Source organism: Camelus dromedarius, chromosome 11 (genome assembly GCF_036321535.1).
Source record: "Camelus dromedarius isolate mCamDro1 chromosome 11, mCamDro1.pat, whole genome shotgun sequence".
Taxonomy (NCBI): Eukaryota; Metazoa; Chordata; class Mammalia; order Artiodactyla; family Camelidae; genus Camelus; species Camelus dromedarius.
Window position 1 is genome coordinate 27420002 of NC_087446.1, and position 27973 is coordinate 27447974.

Genomic DNA, 27973 nt, shown 5'->3' on the forward strand with positions numbered 1-27973 from the left:
GTTTACAATGCTTTGTCATTTTTTTATGTACAGCATAATGCTTCAGTCATACATGAACACTGGGCCACCAGTGTTCTTAGGCCAGACTCCTTACCAAGGCATGCATAAGGTTTGGATGCATGCTGATGAGTTTCTCAGCCTCCTCACTAGTCACTCACCCACTTGCACCCGATAATTGAGCCATTCTTTAGGACTTGTACTTCCTTCAGGTCCCCACACTTTCTACCATCTTTTTGACTTTGTGCATGGCATTTCTTATGCCTGCAATGTGCATCTTCTTTTTTCTTCTCCCTAACTAATTTCATTGATGTCCCCACTTCCAATTTTTCTCTATTCAATCCATTTCCTAACAGCAGTCAGTGCAATCTTTTTAAAAATATATATCATATCATGGCACCCCCTGTGCAACTCACTGACAATTTCCCATTGCACTTACAGTAAAATTAAGCTCTTCATCAATGACTTTCAAAGCCCTTCATAATCGGTGACCTCCCATCTCTCCAACTTGTCTCCCACCCATGCTCCCATGCTCCAGCCATACTGTCTGCCTTCCGTGCTGAGAGCACACCAGATTTATCCTCTGGTATTTCCCTCAGCCTGGAACTTTCCTCTCCCATATCTTCTCAGCCTCAGTTCCTTCATGTTACTCATATCTTGGCTGAAAGTCACGCCCTCAGAGAGCCATTTCTCAGCCACTGTCTGCAGTATTGCTCACTTCTTCTTGTTCTGTTCTCTTTGTGGCTTCCACCACTTTCCGGAATGGCCATACAACTGTGGGACTTAGTCAGTCCTAATGTGGGCCCTGGAGTCCGACTGCCTGGCCTTGTGCCTTGGCTTATCCTCTTACTAGCTGGATGATCTTGGGGAAGCCACTTAACCTCTCTGCGCCTAGTTTATTTTCCTGTGGTGATTGTAAAGATGCGACTCCTTTACTGTAGCCACAAAGCATTACATTGTCAAGAGCTCAGCAGGAGAGAACTGAGCTTCCATGTACCCAGGTGGTTGATCAAGACAAGCCAAGAGGAAAGCCACAATCAAAACTCTAATTACTTAATTGTGATAGTATAAGCAAGACACTAAACATGCTGGCTCCCCATAGGTACTATTTTTCCACATGGAGCCGTGTCTAGCAAGGGTCAGATGTGTCAGAACAGACAAATGTCGGAGGGTGCGGAAGGATCAACTCACTGTGGAGGGAGCCCTGAATAAAAGGTTTCTGCCACTTTATGTTATTAGGGAGCTGGCTGGGGTTGGAGTAGAGAGAGAGGGAAAGGCTAGGAGTGGGAAAGCACTGAATACTGAGTCAGAGTGGAGAAAAGTGTCTTCAGGTCCTCTCAGATAAGGTGATCTCAGCAGACAAAGGCTGTGGCTGCCAGTCCCTCAATAAGCAGGCCTTGGAATGGAGGCTTCTGGGCCAGGAATGCAGACATACATAAGAGCACGGGCCCCACCAGGGGACACCGTGTCCTTGACTGCAGCTGCCTTTACAGATTGCAGTGCAGTGTCTTTGTACCAAGTCTGATATGGGGACGGCAGCTTCCTCTCATGAAGACTTGGGTGAAGTCTTTGGAACTGCCTGTGGTTGGGCTTGAAAGATCATACTTAGGATTCTGGCCTAGAGGAGACTCCTCAACCATAGAGATGTTGGTTCTAATTATTCTAGGTTTTTTAGTATCTTGATTTTCTCATGTCACTTTTTGGTATTAATTCCATGAAAACTAGAACTATGTCTATAACATTCACTCCTCTGTCCCTGGGGTATATTTTAGTGTCTGATGCTACCTAGTGTCTCGTGGTGGTCCCCCTAGAGCTCAGTAACTATTCACTGAAAACACAGATACACTTACGTATATTCATACGAAGTATTGACTGTTTTAATGTTTAAAAAAAAAATCTGTGAAAGTAAAATCTACAAGAGTTGGGCAGTAACAACCCTTTCATTCTCAAACAGCTGAAATACATGATAAAATACCTAGTTATTGCGATCATGGTTGATTATTAACAGGCGTATCTATTTCATTATGCTTCATTTTACTGCTCTTTGTAGATACCGTGTTCTTTAGAGATTCAAGGTTTATGGCGACCTTGCCTCAAGCAAGTCTATCAGCATCATTTTTACAACATTTGCTCACTTCAATGTCTGTGTGTCACATTTTGGTACTTGTCCCAATATTTCAAACTTTATTATTATATTTGCTATGGTGATCTGTCATCAGTGATCTTTGATAGTACTACTATGACTCACTAAGGGCTCAGATGGTGGTTAGCATTTTGGGGGCAATAAAGTAGTTTTAAATTAAGGTATGTACATTGTTTTTTTGACATACTGTCACTGCGTACTGAAGAGGCTACTGTATAGTGTAAATGTAACTTTTACATGCACTGGGAAACCAAAAATTTTGTGTAATATTTGCTTTAGTGTGGCAGCCTGAAATTGAATACAAAATACAGCTGAGTCATGTCTGTAGTGAATAGTATATACTTTATGTATTATTTTAACGCAGTAAATTAGGCTAAGTTTTGAATATTCACAATGAAAATTACTGTCAAAAATAACTTTTTACCTTGTAGTTTAGTTCTCTTAGCTTTTTCAGTAGACAGAAGAAACTGACTTTAATGTCGAGCAGAAAGATTTACAGATGGTGATTTTACAAGGAATTTAGAAGAAACTTTTGCAGGAGATAAAGCAGGTGATTTTGATTCTGATTCAAGTAGCTTATTAACTCTTCTGGAAATCCAGGCAGGAAATGTTGAATATCTAAGTCTTTATTTCTTGGTATAGAGAATCAGTGGTATGCTGTATTTCTGTGACATTTCTATAAACCTGGGAACTCCTTTCTTCATGCTTTGTATAATAGGAATAGTTTAACGTTGATCTCTATACTTTTAGCTATCTCTGTATCTTCTTTATTGTGACCCTTCAATTTCTGGAATTTATCTGCTTATCCTCCTCCGTGAGAGTCAAGTTTTAGCCACTATTTTTGATGTTATATATCCAGCACTTCAAATAGGCTTTTAAACTTGTTATTTTCTTGTAAAGTCAGCACAGAGTAAACTAATGTAGCACAATGAGTGTCTGATTGATGCTAAAGGTTAGTGAGTTGACATGCCTTGACCGTTTTAATCTTTGACTCAATTGTGTTATCATTGATTTCAGTACTTTTTCTTTTTCTGAATATAAAATGAATATAAAAATAAAAAATATTCAAAGATAAATTTAGAAAATATGGTATTGATAGAGCTGGTAGGATTTACACACACACACACACACACACACACACACACACACACCCTATTTCACTGAGTAGGTGACTTTCCTTTGAGACCACATAGTATAATGAGCTTAAATTTATTGTAATTTTTATTACATATTATTAAAACTGTTTACTTTTCTGATTAGCATTACGCCTAGACTCTGAGTGCTCCTTGAGTACTGGGATGTTTATTTTGTCTGTGCATCATCACTAAATACCAATGACTAGTAATGCAATTCTTAAGTAAATGTTTGTTTAAAGTAACACTAATGGGAACTTTTATCATTTATAAGATGCCTAGTATGTGCCAGGCATTGTGTTGGATAAATGCATACTATATATATATCATGTGTTTTTGTAAATCAGTTCTAGCTAACCCTCACAAAATCCCACGATATTGGCATTATATGTTTCAGATAAGAAAATCAAAGTTCTCTCTACTCTGCCATGCTGCTCTATGAAAGACAGCTTGAATGAATGGTGCAGAACATGCCTGGTCCCTCAGGGATTTTAGGTCCTAGCTCTTAACATTTCTCTTCCTACTCATAATTTAAGAATTTAGGATATGCTTTTTGGAATGGAATCTGCACTTTTCATATTTAGTATAAAATGTATGACTCCTCGTTTGAAGCTGGTTTTGTTTTTTTGGCCGGTAAAGCACTTGTTTCATCTCACTGGCTAATTCTTGAGTTTGATTTGACTTATGATGAGAGAGAGAGAGAGAAAGAGAGAGGGTTGGGAGGAACGTAGATCAGCAGTCTCCATTTCCCCTGTCCTCTGGGTAATAGACTCTTTTGAGTTATTACAGACACATGTCACCCAGCTAGAGTTGATTTTTAGTCTGCTTTGCAGCTAGGTGAGGCTTGTGACTGCATTTAGTATGTGCATGTATAACTGATACTTATAACTTCCAATGAATCTGCTTCAAGGAGATGGTCCTTTTCTCCTGGACCTTCTCTTTTCTCTTTCTATAGAGTAGAACAGGAATGTGGAAGCTGTCAGTTTCTACTTTGGAAGTAAAGACAATGTCCATAATGATGATGGAGCTGTAACATAGAAGGACTGTGCCCCTAAAAAACCTGTGGAACTGAACTTCCCTGACAGCTCTGCACATCTCTGGACTGCCATGTGAGATAAAAATAAATGCCTATCATATTTAAGTTATTGTGTTTTTGGCTATCTCATACTACAGAAGTTTAGTATATATATACAACTATATAATACATATACTTAAATACTTAATATATGTGATAGAAGTTTATGTATAAAGTATATGTAGTATATACAATAGTCCTCTCTTATCTGCAGTTGTGTTTTCAGTTGCTCTAGATCAACCAGGGTCCAAAATTATTAAATGGAAAATTCTAGAAATAAAGAATTCATAAGCTTTAAAAGTCAAGCCATTCTGAGTACCAGGATGAAATCTAACACTGTCATGCTCCATCCCCCCTGGGATGTGAATCATCCCTTTGTCCAGCTTATTCCACTTGTTAGTCACTTAGTAGCCAACTGGGTTATCAGATTAACTGTCATGGTATCTCAGTGCTAGTTTTCAAGTTTACTTAATAGTGGCTCCAAAGTGCAAGAGTAATGATGCTGGCAATTTGGATAAGTCAAAGAGAAGCTGCAAAGTGCTTCCTTTAAGTGAAGAGGTGAAAGTTCTCTAGTAATAAGGAAAGAAAAATATCCTATGCTGAATTTCAAAGATCTATGTTAAGAACAAATCTTCTGTCTGTGAAACTGTGAAAAAGAAAAAGAAATTTGTGCCAGTTTTATGGTCATATCTCAAACTGCAAAAGTTACAGCCACAGTGCGTGACAAGTGCTGAGTTAAGATGGAAAAAAAAGCATTAAATTTGTGAGTGGAAATTAGGGTTCAGTACTATCTGCAGTTTCAGGCACCCACTTGGTGACTTGGAACAAATCCTCCAACAATAAGGTGGGTTACTGTTACATGTTTAATATATAATAAATGTATAGTTTATTTATTATGTAATACAAGTATAACTCTCAATCATCAAAATAAAGAGTTTTATTTGTTGGCTATCTAGAATGAAATACAGTTTTTCTTTACCTTTTCATCCAGAATCAAAAGGGTTGTATTATTCTTACTAAAGAAGAGATAGAGAAATATCTCGTTTGATTTGTATCTGTAGTAGAGACCAAGATCCTCTGTTTTCATCCATAGTTATTTGTCTCAGCTCTGGTACAGCATTTGTAACAATAGCTTTCATCTCTGGTCTACCAAGACAGAATTCATGAGTTTGGGTTTACTATTCATGATAACACAGTATATTGTAACATGGCTATCTTTATGTGCAAAGGGAAGATTCTCATGGAGATTTGTTGTAATAACTCAGGTTAGGAGAATAAATTTTAATTTAAGGAACAAATGAAGATTTGGTAATTACATTCTCCTGTGAATCATGCTTCTTTCCATTCATCTTTTTCTTTTCCCCCAAGTTACCTCTTTATAATTCATGTTTGTAGTTTATAATACATTAGAATTACAGTAAAAACTAAAGAAAATTACAAAGTCTGTATTGGATGCACCAAAGGTCATAAACTCATTTTAGTTCTAAATAATTAAAAGACCATGAAAGTATTGACTAACTGGCATTTATTTCAGAATCAGCTAAGCAAAGAGATTTTGATTGCAGAAAACATATGAGAAATAATATCATTTAAATGTCCATCACCAGCTGCAAAATATTTTTGAGCTTTTGAAGAATATGTGCTATTTTTCTAGAAATCTTCTCAAATGTTCTTCATTTTGCATATTTTCCCCATAATTTTAAATCATAAAAGGGCTACATTATATCTAAAAGGAAATAAAATGATTTTAGTCACATTTCTTACCATTACAAAATTGTGAAAATGTGAGTTTTTATCTTTTTAAGTACACTGGATACAAATATATGCTATGCAGCATATTATTTTTCAGACATTTTTCTAGCTTTTGTTTAAATTATTTTAAACTAAATTTAAATTTCCTCCACTATTATATAAGAAATAAAAGAATGGATTTTATGAGATTCCAAAGACCTATGTTTGTGTACTCACTGGACAAACCTAGAAGCAATGAATTAAAGACGTCAGCAATTGAGTAACTAAGAATCACAGAATTGGTAACTTTAGAGTAAATACTAAGAAATAAAAATATAATCAAAATGTAAGCTTACTGGCAGCATTTCTGTTTTTATTCATTTATTTTAATCATAAATTTAATCACTGATGATTAAATAGACAGCCTTTCTTGAGTCTGGCTCTTCCTTTCCAGAATCTGTGATAAAGGCTGTGTAAGAGTATATTATGACCTCTGTGTGTGTGTGTGTGTGTGTGTGTGTGTGTGTGTGTGTGTGTCCTTGTGTGTGTGTGTGTCCTGGGGAACAAAGTCAGGATTCACATTTACTGTTCACTTACTATTTTTCAGTCATTTGTTTTCTCACTTATTCTCTATAAAAATTCAAAAAAAAATAAGAAATACAATATTTTTCAAAGTATGGAGAGATTATATGGGGAGTGTCCAAAATTCATTGATAAGCATTTAAAAATTTTGTGTTTACATATTATATTAAAATTAATATAAGCACATTCTATAACATACACATATCTATCTTATAGTCAAATTCATTGCATTTATGACAAAGACATTATTTGCTTTATTTCAACTGTCCTAGGTTAATGAGTAAAGAATTGCAGTCAGCTTACAACATAGATGGTGTATTTGCAGTAACTGAAGATTAAATTACTTCACAGACACAGACAACTTAACTTCAATTCAGAAAGAAAAATGTGCTAGCAGAACTGAGTCCTCACACATAAAACAATACAAAATGCCTCCCACAAAAAAAATCAAATGCATTTCTAATACCTAGTATCAAGCCAATACTGATGATTGACACAAAGAAAAATGTAGCAGCGTAAGACAAAAATTAATAACGCTGTGTTATCTTTAGATCAGATTGTCAGAGGCTTCTTTGAGAAGTGATATTTGCGCAGAGCCCAAATGATTTATGAGAATATCTGGGAAAGAGATTTCCTGAACAAAAGAAGCAGCAAATGCACAGGCCCTAAGGTGGGAGCATGCTTGGAGTGTTCAAGGGAAAAACAGAAATGTAAATGTAGACACAGCAGAGTAAGCAAGGGGGAAATGTACAAGAAGATGATGGAAGTTGTGCAGCTGTGCTGGGGAAACGGGCACCAGTCCTAGAGTCAAATGGCTGCTGAAATCCAATTCACATGCCACTAAACAAGCCATATTTCTTGGAAAGGGGCTGGGACACCCAGGAGAAAGGGGGAATTTTTTCTTTGCACAAAGGCATTTTCTGCTCTTATGACTGGACTGCCACTGGAAACATCTTTCTCTAATTAGTCCACCTAAAGGGTGCTCCTTTCAAATCACACAAAGGTACCATAGGGACTAGCAAAAGCCCCGAGGGAAGGAAAGGTACAAAGAGAGCATATCAGTTAGACCTGTGGGAAAGGATACAGCCTCAATGAAACACGGAAATCAGTGAATAGGTAATTTTTTTATAGAATTCATTTCAGCTGCAAGAGTACCCAAAGAAGTGGTGAGAATCAGCCAGAACTGGGCTGAGATCCTGGCTTAGTTCTGTGCAAGCTACAGTGACCTTGGCCAAGTGTATCCATCTCTCTGGCTTTGTTTCCTTATCTATACAATGGGGATGCTAATACTTGCTTCACAGGCCTGTAGGGACTGAGATATTTGTGAAGTGCTTCACTCAGTGCTACATCCACAGCAAGACATTAATAAGTGTGGACTATTCATGCTATGATCATCAAGATATTAAATTTGGTCCTGGGGAAATACAGACTGCAACAGACTAAAATAATGATGAGATCAACAGATATTTACCGAGAGATTTTTCAGGGTCAAGCACGGTTTTAGGTTCTAGGGAAACAACAATAAACTAAACAAAGTTCCTACTCTCTTAGATCTTTCATTCTAGAGTGAAGAGAAAGACAGATGAATAAACAAACCCATGCTATGGCTTGGGTATTGAATATCCATAGGAAGAAAAATAAAGCAGGTGAAGCAATAATGAAAGATGGGATGGGCATAGAAGTGGAGTGAGTATTTCATACAGAATTATCAAGTAAGTACTATGTGTAGAAGTGACATTTACATAGAGCTCTGGATTTAGAGAGTATGCCAGGCATCTTAACAGCAGAGGCAAAGGCCCCAAGGAAGGAGCCTGCTAGGTATATTTGGAAAGAACAGAGAAGCTACTCTGGCTGGCATCAACTCCCGCTGGGAAAAGGAGCAGGCAATGATGTAGGGGTGGGGGCCAGATCAAAGAAGCAGCATGAGACTCTTTAATTTCTTAATTCTAACAATCTTCATGAGAAATCTGGGAAGTTAATCACATTATTTATTAATCTGTTGCTGGCTTTACTGTTGACTTTTCTTCTAACAGTTTTCTTTCCAATCAGTCATCTAATGGTGGGTTTTAAGCCCTACAACACTTGTCTCTGACAGGACAGATTAAATAATCAGAGATCACATTGTTACCTTAAAAACTTACCTCTTCTTCAATTCAGAAGAGGAGTAAGTGGATATAAATTTATGAGTTTCTACTTGCATATGTCCTAATTTCTAGAAAATAGGAATTTGTTAAACTCCAGATAAATTTGACATCATTGTTTGCACATTTTAAAGTTTAATTTCTAGAATTAAAAATAGGCTCTGCACAGCTTTTTTTTTCAGTTTTGTGCTTTTATTACAGGCTATTTAAGCATATAATTTCTTTTTTAATGAACAAGGAGAAGTGTTACTTGATGGTGCTCTTCCCTAGATATCATCCCATGTCTCTCAATTTCCTTCTCATATCTTCTCTGTCTGCTTTGATCTTTTTTTTTTTTGGAATTATATTAACCTCTGTAAATCACAATTTGTCTGAACTTCAAAAACTACTGCCTTAAATTGTTGTATAAAATAACAAAATTAAAGGCAATTTTTCATCCTCCAAAAAAGCGTGCTCCATTACCTCCTAATGAATTTGGGAATGAACATTTCTTTCTGTTTCTGGTGGCTTTTAATCTCTGTCACAACTTTTTATATTCCCTTTTAGTTTTGTACAGATCACTCAGAGGACATCCCTCATCTCATTTGAATCTCTTACACAGAAACATAAACAAACACATTATCCTTCTACCTTGAAGTCATATGGGAAATCTAAGGAAAGCATTCCAATTTATTTCCATTTTTATATGATAATTAGGGTTACTTTGGATCATTACTGCAATAGAAAAAAATAGTTAAAATGCATCTAGATCAACAGAATTTCCTGGCTATGTTAGGGGAATAATGATCTCCCCAATCATCTTGGCTTTTGTTCTAGCTCTCTGGATGTTCCTTTGACACTGCTGTGAACTCTTTCTCTACACCCAGCTGGCTACGTGCATCCTGCCCTCCCTGACCTGCATCCCTTCTCCAACCTGGCCAATAATGCTGATGTGCCCAGGAGTACCATCTGGGACCTCTATTAAACTATAGCCTCTCAGCTTCAAACCCTATTATGTATACCCTGTTGGGGTCAGGACTTTGCAAGGCATATTTCCACTCTGCTAGGAGGTGGCACTAGGGAAAACTGGAAGGCCAGTGTGAGGAGAAGGGACTTGCTTCTTGTTATTTTATTCCTCTATTTGCTTCTTGTTGCTGTTTACTTCCTGTTTTCTTGTTCTTCCTAGGGTCTCCCAGCAATACACCTTCACTTAGCAGTGGTAGTTCCCTCAGTAGCAGCAGTTGGCATTTACTCTAAAACTTTCAGTGTGGTTGGCAGAATTGTAAGTTGGTCCCTAATTTCCCAGCCCCTGAAGTACACACACTTTCTCCCAGTTATTCAAGCAAATACTAACCTAGGTACCACTGTGAAGGTATTCTGCAAAAGTAATTAAGATCCCAAACCAACTGTCTTTAAAAAAGAGAGAATGTTGTTAGTGGGCCTGGCTTAATCAGATGAACCTTTAAAAGCATGGCATGGTCCTTCCTGGCATGAAATATCAGATGCTTAAGAAGGATTTAATTCAATGGTGATTTTCTATTGATGGCTTTGAAGATGAAGAAAAGAATGGTAAAGAATGAAGGCAGTTCCTAGGAACTGAGAATGGCTCCCAGTTGACAGCTTGCAAGGAAACAGGCACCTCCATCCTAGGACTGCAGGAAACTGAATTCTGACAGCAACCAATGAACTTGAAAGGCAACCCTGAGCCTTAGAAGAGATAGTACCTCTGGCCAACACCTCAATTGCAGCCTTCTGATCAGATACTTCGAACTTACAGAACGGTAAGCTAATATATGGGTGCTGGTTTAAGCTGCTCATTTTGTGGTAATTTGATACACAGCAGTAGAAGCTAATATAATTCTTTCTTTCTATCTATCTATCTATCTATCTATCTATCTATCTATCTATCTATCTATCTATTTCCTTTTGGGATCCTAACACCAACTGGTTGTTACCCTCTCCCAAGAGATCTAGAACTTTTCTTTGAGTTCAAGACACTAGCAGTAACCAAGCAGTGCCCCCTCGTGCAGGAAAGGGTTAACTCTGCTCTCTGGCCCCTTGGCAGCCCCTTCACCAAGGGTGGCTCTGCCCTTTAAGTCATTCTTCTGTTTTCTTGAAGGATATCACACTTGTAGCCAAGGAGGATTATCTCTTTCCCCTGTAGAATTCCAGAGATATAACAGCATTTCTTCATTTTATCTTGTCTCTGTCCCCTTCATTCCAAGCTGAAAGTGGTTTTGGTGATACAGCATTCTCAAAACCCATGGCTCTCCCACGTGTGTCAGGATAACTACACCATGAAACAAGAGGGTCCTCCACAGATCTTTCCTGAATAAGTCTGTCTCTGCATTGGGTCTCTGCTCAATGTTTGATTGGATCCTTGAGTCCCATACCTAATCTCCTCAGTAGAAGTATGCCCAGCTATACCCTCAGACCTGTCTCTAAAACACACTTAAGCATCTTTCGCAAACTGGAATGGCTGAGAATTTTCCAAATCATCAAGTGCTGGTTCCTTTTTGCTTAGAAGTTCCTTCTTCAATTTATTTATTTTTTTTTCCTCTTGCTTTTTGCTAAGAGCAGCAGGGAGAAATAGGGCTGTGTCTTCAACACTTTGGAAATTTACTCAGCTAAATACCCAAGTTCATTGCTTATCAATTCTGCTTTCTATACAACAGCAGAACGCAACTCAGCTACATTTTCTGCCACTTTGTAACAAGGATCACCTTTCTTCCAGGTTTGAATACCATGCTCTTCATTTCCTTCTAAGATCGCACCAGAAACAGCTCTAATGTTCATATTTCCAGCAACATTATGTTCATGACCGTGTATGTATTCTTAAACATGATAAAAGCTTTGTATGCTTCTCACTTCCTGAACGCTCACCAGGAACGCTCACCTTTAATATAATATACATATTTCCACCAACTTTCTTTTTTTTTAGTGATTATCCAACCCCAAACTTTCTTTCTTTTACATTTTTTATTGAGTAATAGTCATTTTACAATGTTGTGTCATATTCTAGTGCAGAGCACAATTTTTCAGTTATACATGAACATATACATATTCATTGTCACATTTTTTTTTTGCTATGAGCTACCACAAGATCTTGTATATATTTCCTTGTGCTATACAGAATAATCTTGTTTATCTATTCTGAATTTTAAAATCTCAGTCTGTCCCTTCCCACCCCCTGCCTCCTTAGCAACCACAAGTTTGTATTCTATGTCTATGAGTCTGTTTCTGTTTTGTATTTATGTTTTGTTTTGTTTTGTTTTGTTTAGATTCCTCATATGAGCGATCTCATATGGTATTTTTCTTTCTCTTTATGGCTTACTTCACTAAAGCCACTGTGGAAAACAGTATGGAGATTCCTCAAAAGACTAGGAATAGACATACCATATGACCCAGGAATACCGCTCCTGGGCATATATCCAGAAGGAATCCTACTTCAAAATGACAGCTGCACCCCAATGTTCATAGCAGCACTATTTACAATAGCCAAGACATGGAAACAGCCTAAATGTCCATCAACAGATGACTGGATAAAGAAGAGGTGGTATATTTATACAATGGAATACTATTCAGCCATAAAAATCGACAACATAACGCCATTTGCAGCAACGTGGATGTTCCTGGAGAATGTCATTCCACCAACTTTCTTTTTAAAGCAATGTAGCCTTTTAAAATCATGTACCTCAAAATTCTTCCAACCTTTACCCATTACCATATCCCAAAGACACTTCCACATTTGTAGATACTTGTTATAACAGCACCCCACTTCTTGGTACCAAAATCTGTAGTAGATTTCTCAGGTTGTTGAAAAAAATTACCACAAATTGGGTGGCTTAAAACAAGAGAAACTGACTGTCTTACAACTACAGAGGCCAGAAGTCTGAAATCAAGACATTGGCAGGACCATGCTCCCTTCAAAGGCTCGAGGGAAGAATCCTCCCTCAACTCTTTCAGCTTCCAGTGGTTCCTGGCATTCCTTAGCTTGTGGTCTCATAACTCTAATCTGTGCCCCTGTCTTCACATGGCCTTCTTCGCTGTGTCTCTGTGCCCACTCCTCTTCTTGTAATGACATCTGTCATTGGATTTAGGGCCTATCCTAAATACAATATGGTATTATCTTGAGGGTCTTAATTACATTGGACCTTAATTAATTGCAAGGACCTTACTTCCAAATAAGGCCACATTCACAAGTACCAAGGGTTAGGACTTGAACATACTTTTTAGGGGGCATAACTCAAAATCTATTAAAGACTCCTAATAATGAATAACCCCAAGGTGGGGTGAGCTTCTCTGGTTGTCAACACCTGACAGATGTTAAATACCATTGCTGAGAGAATTAAATGCATCTGTGTGACTCTACACAGAGAGGATACCTGAAAATTTGTACCTGGATTTTCAGGGATTTCTCCCCATGCATCTTTTCCCTTTATCAATTTTAATCTGTATCATTCTGCTTTAATAAACTTTGACTCTGAGTATAACAGCTTTTCTGAGTCCTATAAGTTCTCCTAGTGAATCATGGAGGGTGAGGGTAGTCTTGGGGACACCCAACACACCCCTCCTCAGAGGTCTGAGAAGCAGTTCCTCAGGACCCCTTCTTTAAGCTTCTAAATTTTAATAATCCCTGCAACGTCTCCTGTTCTCCCAGCTCTATAGCTGGGAGCTACTTTGTGCTTTTGCTATCTCCACAGTACTGTAATACGACAGTGTTCCATTTTGACATTTTCAGTTCTTCCATACTAATTTAAGAATCTTTGCATTAACTTCCCTCTTAAAAAAAACAACAACAAAAACACAAAACAAACAAACAAAACAAGTAGTGTGGTTTCTGTCTCCTGAGTGGACCATGACATAATTCTCAATCTTATTTTCTTCTCATTCTACCTGCTTTTCCTTGGGCAATGTTATTCTGTGTGATGTGGACACCAGTAAGGGTCACTACATCCAGCTTCACTGGGCATCTCCACTTGGTTTTTCCATGAGAACCTGCATTCACTTCTTGTCTCAATCACAAATCAAATGGCTCCTCCCTCATCTTCTCTACACTGCATTTGTTTTTCCATTTTTGACCTTCTAGTTTCTTTTTTGCCAATATTATTTTCTCCATTCCCTCTGACATTAAAACAGTTCAGTGTGAAAAGAGAGTAAGAATTGAAATGAGGCAGATATGGGTTCTAATCCTGGCTGTCTTATTTTATGGCAAAGTAAGATAATGATTTTGTCCTCACAGAGTTATTTTGGGGAATAAAAAGTGATTGGATATGAAGTGCATTGATCTGTGGTATTTTTCACATGTCAGATACTCAATTTCATTCTTCTCTCTTTTGCCACTTGTCTTAGTCTGCTCAGGTTGCTGTAACAAATATCATAGACTGGGTGGCTTAAACAATAGAAATGTATTTCTTATGCTTCTGGAGGCTGGGAAGTCCAAGATCAGGTTCCTAATGAGAACTTTCTTCCTAGCTTGCAGACAGTTACCTTCTTGCTGTGTAACTTGCCCACAGGGCAGAGACAGAACATCTTTCTCATGCCTCTTTTAATAAGGGCGAATTCCATTCATGAAGGTTCCATCCTCATGACTTAATTACCTCCCAAAGATCCCACCTCCAAATATCATCACATTGGACATAGGGGCTCGAACATATGAATTCTGGGAGGACACAAACATTCAGTCCATCGCACTAATACTCTCACCTCGGTGATCTCAATTATCTCCTAGCTGTTCTAATTTTTTTCCTATTGATTATCCATACAACTGTCAAAGACACTTTTTTAAGAGACTAGTTTATTATGCTATTCTTTGGTTTAAATCCCTTCACTTGCTCCCTATAGCCTGTAGGATAAGATCCAAACGTATTAGCATAACCAGATTTTTATTGACCTGGACCCAGCCCCATCCAGCCATACCATCTTTTTTTAAAATGATTTTTGATGGCATACATTTTTTGTATATATTTATTTTTATTGAAGTATAGTCAATTTACAACGTTGTCTCAGTTTCTGGTGTACAGCATAATGCTTCTTTTACTCTTCTCCACGTACTCTGCCTAAGTTATTTCACAGTTTTACTAATGCTGTTTGCTCTGTTCTCAAATCATCTCCTTATGCTGCCTGTTCCAGCTACCTCCCTCCCCCACCTCCTACCTCTTGCTTAGAAAATCCTACTTATCATTTAAGCCTCAGCTCAAGCTGTTTTTGACAATGGAGTTGGGTGGTTTTCATCCCTGAATCCAAACACTCACTCATCCTCCTCCTTGAAATTCCCTATTAGAAAGTAAGAGAGCAAGGAATTGTAGCCAAATGAGGAAATATGATTATTTTGATTTCTGGGGAAAGTACCCTCTATTGTTCCACTGTCCATCATTGCTGATGAGTTGTGACATAGCACAAAATTTAAGTCTAGAATAAAAGGGGCTTCTTACTCCATTTCTGGAATCTAGGCTATCTGAAGTATCAGAGTAGCTGTCTGGATGAGAGTGGTCATGTCCCCATGCTTACCTTACAGGAGCAGAAAGTAAAAGGAAGGGCATGGAATAAAGAGTAAGCTATGAGCATGGCCTTATGCCTTTTACAGCTCAGAAACTGCCCCCCTAGAAAGTAAGCTCCAGTGAATATTCTGGGACTTGACTAATAAGGTTAATAGCCCCTTCCTTTAAAAAGTTGCCAAGACATGGGTAAAGGAAGACAGAAGCTGCAGTATGAGGTTTTTTCTTGCCTATGGGTAGAGGAGAAAATATAAAGGGCTAAAACATCCTCTCCCGCAAAAATAGTCAATTATTACTTCTTCTAAAAAAACAAAAATTTATTTCCCAGTGCCTCAGTTACCTTACTCCAATGGTCATACTTGTCCCTACTTGTCACAGTTTGTTTCTGGCTGTGATCTTGGACCTGTCTGCTGTAATTTTTTGTGGTTCTATCTCACTATGAGATTGAGAGCTCATGATTTATTTTTAGAAAGAATGAATGGTTTTTCATTTTTCTAATTTTTATGAATCCAATTCCCTTGAAGTAACTGCTCAAGAACTATCTGTTGAATGTATAACTTGATTGTGATGCTTCAGCCAAGACTATCTGAAATTACTCTCTCCGTGTGTGTGTGTGCGTGTGTGTGTATGTATGTGTGTGTTTCTTTTTTCCTTGGCAAGAGTAAAACAAACATTAAGACCTACTGTTTCCAGCTCATTTGGGGGATAAGTTTAAATGTGTCACATGTTCTTATTATATGTGTTATAGGACCTCAGAATATTCACTCTGAAATTATCTGGAAACTAGGCTACTTTTAACACAACTACCAAGAAGAAGGTCTAATACTCTGGAAGGCAGATACTTCATTTGCTATAATCTAGATACCTTTCGGTCAAAGCTTACTATAGTTAGTTTTAAAAATTTTAAAGGATCAAGATTTCAGAAGCCTGTTCTTTCATATTCTAAGAGAGGTTCTTAGTAAGGTGGAGAGGGGTATATTTTATCATAACTGCTAAGTCTGGGAAGATGTTGCCACTTCTTTTACAAGAATTATGGTTGAAGGGTTAGAGAATTATGGTTGAAGGGACTTACTACAAGGTTTGAGGCAGTCCACTTTTCTGAGCTGAGGGATATAGCAACGTTGATTGATGTCTTGGGTGGGCAAGTATTCAATCTTTCATGGCAGGCATGCCTGATGAGAAACAGGGCTCAACAGGAAGCCTTGTAGCTGAGGAAATATTTATATACAGCTGGGAAGAGTGAAAGGAAATTTAGATGAGAGTCAGTCTGAATGACTAAGCACACATTTGGGAAGATATTTGAGAGGTGGGATGGAGTGTGATGTGGGTAGATTTGTTTAGAAAAGGGTAAGCTTGCTGAGCTCTGTGTCACGGAGGTACTCTGTTGATGGATTCTATGGAAAGAACCCATTGCTTATCCTGTTTCTTTGTTATAAACAAGCTTCTTTTCCATTCTCCACTTATTTAAACCCTGATAATTTCCTAAAGCCCTCTCTAATTACCTCTTCTGCCCTGAAACTTTCCCACGATCTATCTAGCTGAGAGTTCTCATAGTTCTCATAGTACATTGTTCAAGAGTTAAATGATTCTTGTCACTTTTTGTGCATTCTAGTTACTTATGTCCAGGTCTCTCTATGAGACACAAACTCAAACCATAGCAACTAGGGGGATCATTCAGTACAAGAGTTTTGGTTTTTGTTCCTGATGTTTACATTACTGTTTGTATTTTATTGGGATTTGATTTTTGCCTTCTATTGATCCCTTATAGATACTTTCTGAAAGCTTTCTCAAATTCTTTGTGGAATGAAGCCAGTGAAATAGCTGGCTTTATTAAATAACCTTATGATAATTACAAAACAATAATAAAAATAACAAACATTTTAAAAAGCAAGTTGTGTCAGGCACTGTTTTAAGTGCTTTATTTAATTCTTATAAAAAGTCCTGTGCATTAGGGACAATTATCCTATTTGACACACGAGAAAGCTGAAACTTGGAAAATTGAGTATCTTCCAAAGAGAACTCTCAGCTAGATAGAAGGTGGCTAACCCAACATTTAAATGTAGGTCATTTAACCTCAAAGGATATACCCCCTTAACACACTCCTATGTGTTAGCTTCATATTGCTGCTGTAACAAATGATCACAAACTTTATGACTTAAAAAAACACATTTACTACCTTATAGTTTGAAGATCAGAAGTCCAACATGGGTCTCACTGGGCTAAAATCAAGGTGTTAGCAGGGATGTGTGTCTTGCTAGCGTTTCTAGGGGAGAATCTGTTCTCTTACTTTCTCTAGCTTTTAGAGACTGCCCACACACTTTGGCTCAAGGCTTTCTTCCTGACAGCCAGCAAGGGCATTCTCTTTCTCAGAATGTTGTCTCTCTGATTCTGACTCTGTTGTCTCCCTCATCTCTATTTAAGGACCTTTGCATTACAATTGGATTCTCCCAGATAATCTAGGACAATTTCTTCATTTTGAGGTCACCCTGCTATCTAACCTATTCAGAGGTTTCAGGGGTTAGGACATAGGTATCTTGGGTAGGTCAATGGGCATTATTCTGCTTACCACAACTACCCCAAGTCTACCCTAGTTCAGCTTAAAAAAAAAAAAAAAAACACTTTTTAAGCACTTATAAGGTACTAGGTACTATGCTGCAGTCTGTGGGAACAAACAAGAATCAGACACAATCTGTTCTTCCCACATGAAGTTCAGTGTAGTGTTTTAAGTGAAACTATTGACTCACCACCAGAGGATGCAGTCCTTGTTCTCCTTAAAGTATCAGGCAACTGCCCAGAGAAACACATACTGCCTGTCATGTTTAATAGCATTTATTTCCATGATTATGTCTAAAGTCAGGTCTTAGAAGGCTGAACTTCATGGAAATCAAGCACATGTGTCAATATACTGCTCTCAATATTTAAACTAACAAGTTAGAGAATGAACAGAAATCAGTGTCTTCAATGTATTTTTAGCATTTTATTTCATGTTTTATTTGTTTATAGTACTTAGTGCCAACAAAGAGGTAAGGCAATTAATATCTTGTCTGAAGATGATAGGATGGCCATGGAAAATTGCATCTCATAGAAAATTTAATTCTATCATAAAGCTAAGTATATTCATACATCAAAAGTAAGACATTTAGATATTTAGACCATAGGAATCATTTGGATCCCAAAGTACACTTCTAAGTTATTCACATTTGTGGGAAGAAGGTATTGTTTTAAATTACAGAGAATTTCTTTTCTACCCATTTATCTGTTGATGGACACTTAGGTTGTTTCCATATCTTGGCTATTGTAATTATTGCTGCTATGAACATTGGGGTACATGTATCTTTTTGAATTAGTGGTTTTATGATATATATCTGTATCTATAGAGAGATATGGTGTATATATATACACATACACAATGGAATCAGACAAAGAAAGACAAATACTATATGACAGCACTCATATGTGGAATCTAAAAAATAAAACAAACTAGCAAATATAACAAAAAAATTCAGACTCACAGGTTGAAAAAAATGAACTAATGGTTACCAGTGGAAAAAGGGAAAGCAGAAAGCGTAAGATAGGGGCAAGGGTACAAGCTACTATGTATAAAATAAATAAGCTAAAAGGATATATTGTACAGCACAAGGAACATAGCCAGTATTTTACAAGAACTATAAATGGAGTGTAACCTTTAAAAATTATGAATTGCTATGTTGTACACTTGAAACTTATATAATATTGTACATCAACTATACCTCAATAAAAAACACAGAAAATTTATTTCCATTGTTTTTATGAATACCAGCTGAACATATATTTTGATTTGTAAGTTTTACATAGTTCTGTTGTCTCTCCAATTAGACTATATTCTCCTTAAGCATCTCAGAATAGCACTTCTTATTTTCAACAGAGAACTGTACTCACAGAAAATGCACTATATTGGTTTACTGAATATTAATTGCTATCAGACCTCCAGACCTTCCTTGAATCTATGTTCCCCAATTCTGCCGTTGTAGAACCTAAAACACTAGGATCCAATTTTCTTGAAGGGAAGGATAGAAGAAAGATGGTTAGTCTAGCAAGTGAGATTTCTTCCAACCTGGGTCTTATGTAGACATGGTACAGTATGCTACAAACAAAAGTCTACAATGGCCAAACTGAGAAGGGACAGAAAATAAATACTGGAGAGCATCTCGTAGGAATAGAGATTCTAGCACAAAGTAGTGGATCCAGAAATTAAAGTTAAGGTTGGTTGTCACTAAGTACATGCTAGGAATACAACTGTTGGATTTTGGGTGCTTACTACCATTGTGCATGGAAATGCTGGCTATATTTAAAGGTTGAGGGCCATAGCTGATAGGAGGAAACTATGAGATAATGGCTATGGTTAGAAAATGTTTAGAAATTAAAACTAGAGGGTTGAGTAGACAAGACTCCCTGGCTGGATGGCCTGAGAATATTCTTGGCAAGTTTTTGCACCATTCTACTAAGAACTAGCCAGGGCAGTCAGGACTGAATTCATACTGATATTCATTCTCTCCCTCCAAAAATATTTATCCATCTAGCCAAATTACTTTCTCCCTTCTCTCCAGGACAGCATCTCTTATTCCTGTGAAATATTAAAAAAAAATTTATCTCCTATTAACTTGAGTACAATAGTTTGTGTCACATATTTTGAACTCCGATGTGTCTGAAAATTTCCACCTATGTCTAACTTATATTGCCAGACAGCCATTGAAGTTTCTTTAATTCTTCAAATTGGGCTAGGGGAACTCTCAGTGTTCAGCAGGTAATAAGAGCAAGTCCACTGAGCGCTACCTTCAAACAAGAAATTTCTGTCACTTTCTCCAGCCAAATAATTTTATAGCACTTGATACATTGTCTTCTACTAGAAATATTTCTGTTTGGCTTAGGATATGCAGAATGAGGAGGGAATAAAAACAGCATCAAGATTTATGGTTTACTTTCCTATGAGCTGTGGTTTCTTTTTATATTGTCAGGATGTGATGGAAAGTACTGTCTAGCCCTCTCCCTCAACAAGAAAAACTAACGAGAAAAACTAAGAACTGCCTCTGCATTTGGCAATTTTGTAAAAAAAAAAAAGTTGAAAAATGAACCATATGATTCATAACCTCTGAGTGTACAAACTCTTAGTTGTTTCCTAATAATCTCTTTCTCTTTCTTTTGGCACATGGCTGTCCTGTAAGACTGTTCAACAGCCTCCTAAGCAATTGAGTAGGTGCATAAATGAATTCTTCTTGGTGAAAAGTGAATGTAAGTGATGCTTACAAATTCCACCTCATTTAAAAAATATCGGTAATCTTGGACACTCTCTTTCCCTCTTTGCACTGGACAAACAGAACTGGATTCACATTGATCTTCATGGTAGAAAAGATCATGAAGAGGGCAAGCTTGGAGACCACTTGCTGGAGATAGCAGGACTCCTGCACCAGCCTAGGTCCCCAAATAATCTTATTGAACAGAGTCTGCCTACCCTCTTGAACTGTTACAACGTAGATAAGTACATAGCTACATAGTGAACTACTGTGTTTTGAGGAGTTTTTGTTACAGCGGTTTAGATTTTATTCTAATAACACACTGAGTGAAGATTAAGTGGGAACCATCCTTCCTAACTGTGAAGATTTTCACTTCACTTCAAATAGAAATCTTGAGAGATGGAAATGAATTGAAGTCTTAAGATGTCAGACATTGAGGATTAGGACTGGGAGAATCTGACCTGCTTCTGTATGTGTAAAGACCAGTGTTTCTGGAAATGTCAAGAGGAGCTCTAAGAAGCATCTATAATAAAACTCAATGTGTTCTGTGAAAACGGAAGAATGACAAATTAAGTTGGGTTCTCTTTTATGAGATGGATTTTCATTTCAAAGAAGGATGAGAAGGACATCTTTAGAATTTAGTCTTTGTAGAATGTTCCAAGGAAGATATAAAGGGAAGAGACCAATTCCATATGTATTTTTGAGATGTGCTATTGTATAAATTGTACAACTGCAGTGTAGAGGACCTGATATTTGCTAGGCATCATTGTTTATGAAAATGAGGTTGGTGCAGAGTGTGGATTACTGAAAAGAATGCTAAGAAATGCATAAAGTCATTGTTTCTTGGGCTTTCATTTCCCATTTATTTGCACACAGTTTGAAAGAGTTCAAATAGATCTAAAAAAATCTTAAGAGAAGAAAAACTAATATGACTTTAAACAAACTCAGTTGATTTTGCTTTGTGGTGTTATTTGTCATTTGTGTTTAATTTTTCCTGATTAGATTATATATTTCTTGAGGTCAGGATATAAAGTATCACATACTAAATATTTCTAAGAGTTGCACTCTCCTCCTCCCATGAAAAAAAAATGTCCTAATGGTCAAGTTCCTCATAAATTACTAAACAAATATATTAAGTAAATGCTTAGAAATATTTTATGCTTTAAGTACTAATATAGACATCTTTGGGGGAAATTGACATGTTAAAATGGTCTATATAAATGCATCAAGAAAAAGTTTTTAGTACACAGCCTTGCTTCCTAAAATAAGTACTTGATAAAGTTCATTATGCAATTGCATGTTCAAATTGACAGCCTCGCTGTATTTTTTAAGATGTAGATTTCTTTCTGTGTGTAGGTGCTATGAAGTATTCTGGGAGCTGCTTTGCTAAAAATAAGCCATCTGTGTCAATAATGAGCGCTCAACGTACAATCTAGTATCATTTGCACCTGCAAAGTTCAAGAAGGTAACTTTAGGTGAAGTGAAAAACTCTTTTATGTAATTGAATGACATATCTTCCAAAATCCTATTTATTAAGCTAGCTTGGTTCTTCTTAATGAGTTGCTGCCCTCCAACTCACAGATTCTTCACATAATAGGTGCAATGACAGGATGCAGAAGTGAGACTAGATAGAATACTTGGACTTAATAATAATCATATCTCAATCTACATGTTCTGTATAGGACTCCTCCCAACCATGGGTTATCTACCTGTAACATGTTGGCATTTGTATAGTAACTTTGGAACTCAATGTCTTTTCTAACCCCCATGATTCTTTACCATGTGCAAATGACCTTTCTGTGTCACTTTGTACCAACCTTACTAGCAAAGGATTAGATTAACCATGGTTCTCCCACTCTTGTTAGATTCCCATTTCTCCTCAATGGAATGACTGCATTTTGGTCTTGGCCATGGAATTCAATGAGAAAACCGAATGCAGATTATCCTAGAAAATCTAACTGCAAGTCATTCTGGGAGTACAGGTAGGCCAAGAAGAAAGTGAACTTGCAACATGATGCTTAGGACGGTCGTGTCTCCAGCTCTAAGAGCCAGGGCCAAGGAACCAAACCCTTTCCATCCCATTAAATATACTGGTTAAAGAAAAACAATGGAGATAGGGACAATCAGTGATTAACTTTTGTTTCAAGTACAACATTTCCACAATACATTGGCCATTGTTTCCCATAGTAAAAGACCTGATGGAAATCTCCATATTGGAATGTACCATAATATGTTAGAAAGATATTTTAAATATTTCTACTATATTTCTACTTAGACTTAGCTAGGTTTTGGAAACTAGGCACAAAGAAATGATAAAAATAAGTTTTAAAAATTGCAGATGATTTAGGATACCCCTGGCATACACTAAATTCCTTTGGCCATTAGCTATTAAAAACAAAAAGTTTAATAGATTATATAAAAAGTTGAGAATGTCCACCCTGGCTTATAACCTTTTAATGTGTCATCATATGAAAAAGAAATCAGATGTCACAGAAAGGGGTCAAGACACCATAGCATCACAAATGTGTAACTTCACTAGGTTCTTGAAAGGAGCCATTATTGCCTCTAGAGGAAATCACACAATCATTCCTTTACCTTATGTTATGGTATTGAATGATCTTTAATCAGAGTGTGTGTTACAAAGGCAGTAAAATACGTGTTGATGTACAGAACAGTTTTACAAAGATGGTGTTTTGGACCTTGGACCCCCTGCAGCTCATATCTATGAGATAGCTGACTGCAGAGGGGTATGGCCCAGACGTAAACTGTGATCCGCTTCTTCTCTGCTGAGATAAGGAGCCCAGTCAGAAAATCAAATCCAAAATCATGCCCTAGTCAGTTGAGATCCCTTAGAAACTCACAACAGGACAATTTTATGAATTGAGGATGCAACAAAAGTGCTGGAAAAATGCAGAGAGTTGAAAATATAAGGTATCCTCTTCATTTCTCCTTCTTGCCTTTGTGCACCTGCTAAGCCACTCTAGATAGATCAAAATGAAGTCAGTCATGAGAATATGCTTTAAGAAGTCTTTCCAGTCTCCACTCACAAAGCCACTTTGACTTTTTACCTCAACAGGATTATATGGGAGGCAGCCACCTTGGCTGAGGAATATTTTCCCTAATAGAGAAGCACATTTCAGTTGGGTTGGAACCATTGTGTTTTCCTAAGAAGGCTCTATGGCTTAGCTGGGTTAAGACTGTATCCACTCTTTCTGGCACACCATAGCTCAGTAAGTACCATGGTCAGCTGAGACCCTAGTCCTGATGCAGCACCCCCTCCCCATGACTTCAGGCAGTATTACAGATGATCATGATCATCATCACAATGATGACACTGATTGTAAAAACAAGAGCTATTGTATACTGAGCACCATTCTAGCTCACATAAGTTACCTTCTCTGTTTTGTAAAGGAGGAAGATGAACCTTAGAGACATTATATAAATTGCTTATTATCAGAGATTAAATAAATGGGAGAGCTATACAGAGTTTCTGCTGTTGATTGTCTCTCCTAGTTCAATCATGACCTCATTTTAGCCTCAGAAGTCTCCCTTCATGCCTCACAGGGACTTTATTTTTGAGTTTGTTTCCTAGGAATGCCACAAACTGGATGGCTTGAAACAACAAATTTTTTTTCTCCCCAAATTCACAGGCTAGTAGTAAGTTATCAAGGTGTCAGCAAGATTAGTTTCTTCTAGAGACTTGAAGGGAGAATTTGTTCCACGGCTCCCTCCTCCCTTCTCCGGGTTGTTGCTAGCAGTTCTTAGTGTACCCTGACTTGCAGCTGTATCACTACAATTTGGGTATCTTTTTTCATATGATGTTTTCCCTGTGTCTTTGTGTTTACATGGCCTTTCCCTAAGGACATTAGTCACTGAATTTAATGCCATCCTAATCCAGTATGACCTAATCTTAACTCAAATTACTGCAAAGATCCTATTTCCAAATTAGGTCACATTTACAGGTATTGGCGGTTAGAACTTCAACATATCTTTCAGGGGAACACAATCCTACCAATGCTTTTATTCCCTGTTGCTCTTTAAATGGCTCACTAGTAATTTTCCCAGAAACTCAGTTGTAGGAATAAAGTCTAGGCAACCTCTGCTATTAGATGGAAAACATGAAGCTCCCTTAAAGCAAGGATGTGCATGGGGCCTGGCTACTCTCATAAAATGGACAGGAAAGCAAAACACAAATCAATACCTCTGACAATTACCCTGCCACTCCAATGGGATCATATCTTGAGTGATTGCTTTGTACTACCTTCACTGCAGCTCAGAGAGATGGTGCCTCCCTCTTAAGTCATACAGCACAGACAACATAAAACCTCACGTCAGATATTTCTTCTGCTGTTTGTTGACAGAACCAAATTATTTATGAGCATATCACCTTTCCTTGGAGAATGGGTGCTGCTTAAACACCCCATCTACAAATTTGCTCCCATATGATGAATGAGGGACAAAGTAGAACTGCTTGGAATCCAGTGTCCTAATCAGCTCAGAGTAGAGAGGGTTATAAGTGACAGGGTTAGAGGATCATTTCAGAGAAAGAAAATAGGAAAGCTAAGGTTATCAGCTGAAAAACAAAAAGAAGTACAGAAATGTCACTTCTAATTGCAACCCATGCAGTAAAACATGGTCACTGATTAGGGAATCCAAGCAAGCAGTCTCTTTTGGGTCCAGATGGTGAGAGTTAAGGCTATTATGTGTACTGTAACACCATCTGTATTTCTGAGAACACTGACACCAGATTCCAATACCCAAGGGGAACCCGTGTAAATTTCTGCTTGTTCTAATTTCTTCAGTACCTGAAACATATTCACAGCCTCTCCATCTGCACCACACTCCTGACGCCTTCCATGTATCATTTGACAATCTGCAGTGCTATGCTCTTTCCATGACCCCCCATCTTTCCCACAACATCATTTAACTCAAATATGTTCAGCCACAGGGACTTTCCAAATCATTCACTTAGTGACCAAGGGCAGTTACCTACCACCCAGGAGGGAATGAGTCATTGTATTATGAAGGCCGTGGAAAAAAAAGAGACATTTGTCAACAGATTCTGTGTGTTGTAGATAAGTTCAAATGTAGCACACCACACAAATTTAGTGGTGCACAATAGATGAGTAAATTTTTGACAAGAAATGTCAGGAATTTTCAGAATCTTTAACAATAAGGAAATGGAAAATTAAATGTTTGTTGTCAAATAGGCACTGTAGGATCACAGTTTAATAAGCAAGGCCCTTTCCTCTGCTAGTAGTACTCTCAGAAAAATAAGAAACAGGACAAGGCTCTCAAGTTACTGGGGCATATTCTGGGTTTTTCCTAACAGCTAATTTTGAGAATGTGCCACAGACATAGTGAGTCTGTCACTCTCTTTTGCGTAGAACAATAATAAAATAGAGCTAAATACAAGGTATCTCTGTTTTCAAGGTGCTTTTCTGAAAAGAAGTTCTTGTGTTTCCATTAATTTGCTTAATATATAATGATTATGTAATAATAATAATAATAATAATAATAATAATAATAATAATAATAATAATAATAATAAAAAACAACCATCTGTTAAATGTCCATGTTCTCTAACCTCTTTACATATCTAATTTTGTAATCTCCCCAAACCATTTGTCCATTTCTTAGATGCAAAAACTGAGGGCAAGAGACTTAGTGATTTCAGTCCACAACCAAGTCTGCCAGACATCGGAGGCCATGCTTTTTACACTACATGGTACTCCCTCTCATGGAAGTGTTTTAAACTGTGAGGAACTGGCTATGTGTTAGACTTCTGCGCTTTTGTTAACACTGTTTTCAAAATTATAATACAGTTATTGCTTTAGACAGCTTTTACTACAATAATACTAAACAGTCCCTAAATCTCAGTGGCTTACCATAACAATTTTTTTTTTTCTTTTTGCTCCTATGTCTGTGGGCCAGTTGAAGTTTGGTTGATCTTTGTTGAGTTTAATTGGGTTCAGTGAGTTCATCTGGAGGTCAGGTTGGGTTTATTCCACATATCCCATTGGAGAAAAGTAGCAACTCAGAGCATGCTCTTCTCATTGCAGTGGCAGGAACACAAGAATCCAAGACAAATTATACAACTGTATTTAAAGTTTTTGCTCATGTCACATTTGCTACTATTCAACTGACCAATGCAAATCACACGGCCAAGTTCAACAACAACAGGCAAGGGGGGAAACATTCTGTCTACATTAAGGAGAGGTATGCCTAAGTATTTTGGCAAAGGGCATGGATATATATTTCTATAATAGAAATGGGGAGAAGAATGGACACAATATTCCAGTCTATCACCAACAGCCCTCAATTATCCATAGGATGTTATAGGTTTTCAAAATATATTCAGCAGAACCTCTGGGAAATCAATGTAGGTAGACTTTCATCTACTCTAATCAGAGTTTTGTTTTTATCACTTTTGTATACTGGGCTTCTTTAAATTTATATAAATTTACTTTAAAACAGGGTAAATAGAAATCACTAGCTTAGGTGATTATAGCTAAGAAAAAAAATCATGTATGTAACTTTGGGAGGGTCTATTTTATACTTAGATTACCATTTTCTTCTGTTTTAGGTGGATAAGATTAAACTGTGCTCATAAAAAGAGATGATATGGCAGAATGGTGAAAACTCTGGTTTTGGCACTATCTAGCTGTGTGATTTTGAGCAAGTTACTTAACTTCTTTCTATGCTTTTTTTTAACAGTAAAATTGGGACAATAAAAATATTGAAGTCACAGGATTATTGTGAACTCTAAGAGAATGAAGGCATGTAAAATGATTAGGACAAGGCCTGGTTATCAGAAATACCTAATTAGTGATGCTTATCAGAGACTTACATTAAGTAGAATGGTAAGTCAAAGCAGATCTGATCTAGCAAGACACTGGAAGCAGATATTCAGGTGACAGCCTAATTATCATCAAATTATATTCTTTAAAAAATATTTACATATATTTTGAAAGCACAAACTAGTATGTATGATACGTATAAAAGTTAAGGTAGAAAATATTAAAATGGATACCTAATCACTCAGCATTGGACCTAAAAACTTCAATGTTACCAATATCTTTGCATCAACCTGTGTGCTCCTCGTCATCCTATCTCCCTGCTTTAAATATACCTCTCAAATATCATTTCTCTGTAGCATAGCATAATGGTTAAGAAGGCAGACTCTGAGTCAGACCAGCTGCATTGGATGAGTTATTTAACCCTCTTTTGCCTCAGTTTCCAAACTACTATTTTGGGGGTAATTATAATATCTATCTCATCTAAGAATTATATGGGTTAATATATTTGTGGCATGCAGAAAGAGGCTTTGCATATGGTAAGCCCTGTGTTTATCTTAACTGTTAATCATTATCACCATCACTGAGATTAGTAACACCTATCACTGGATAATATTCTTTTTGGCTT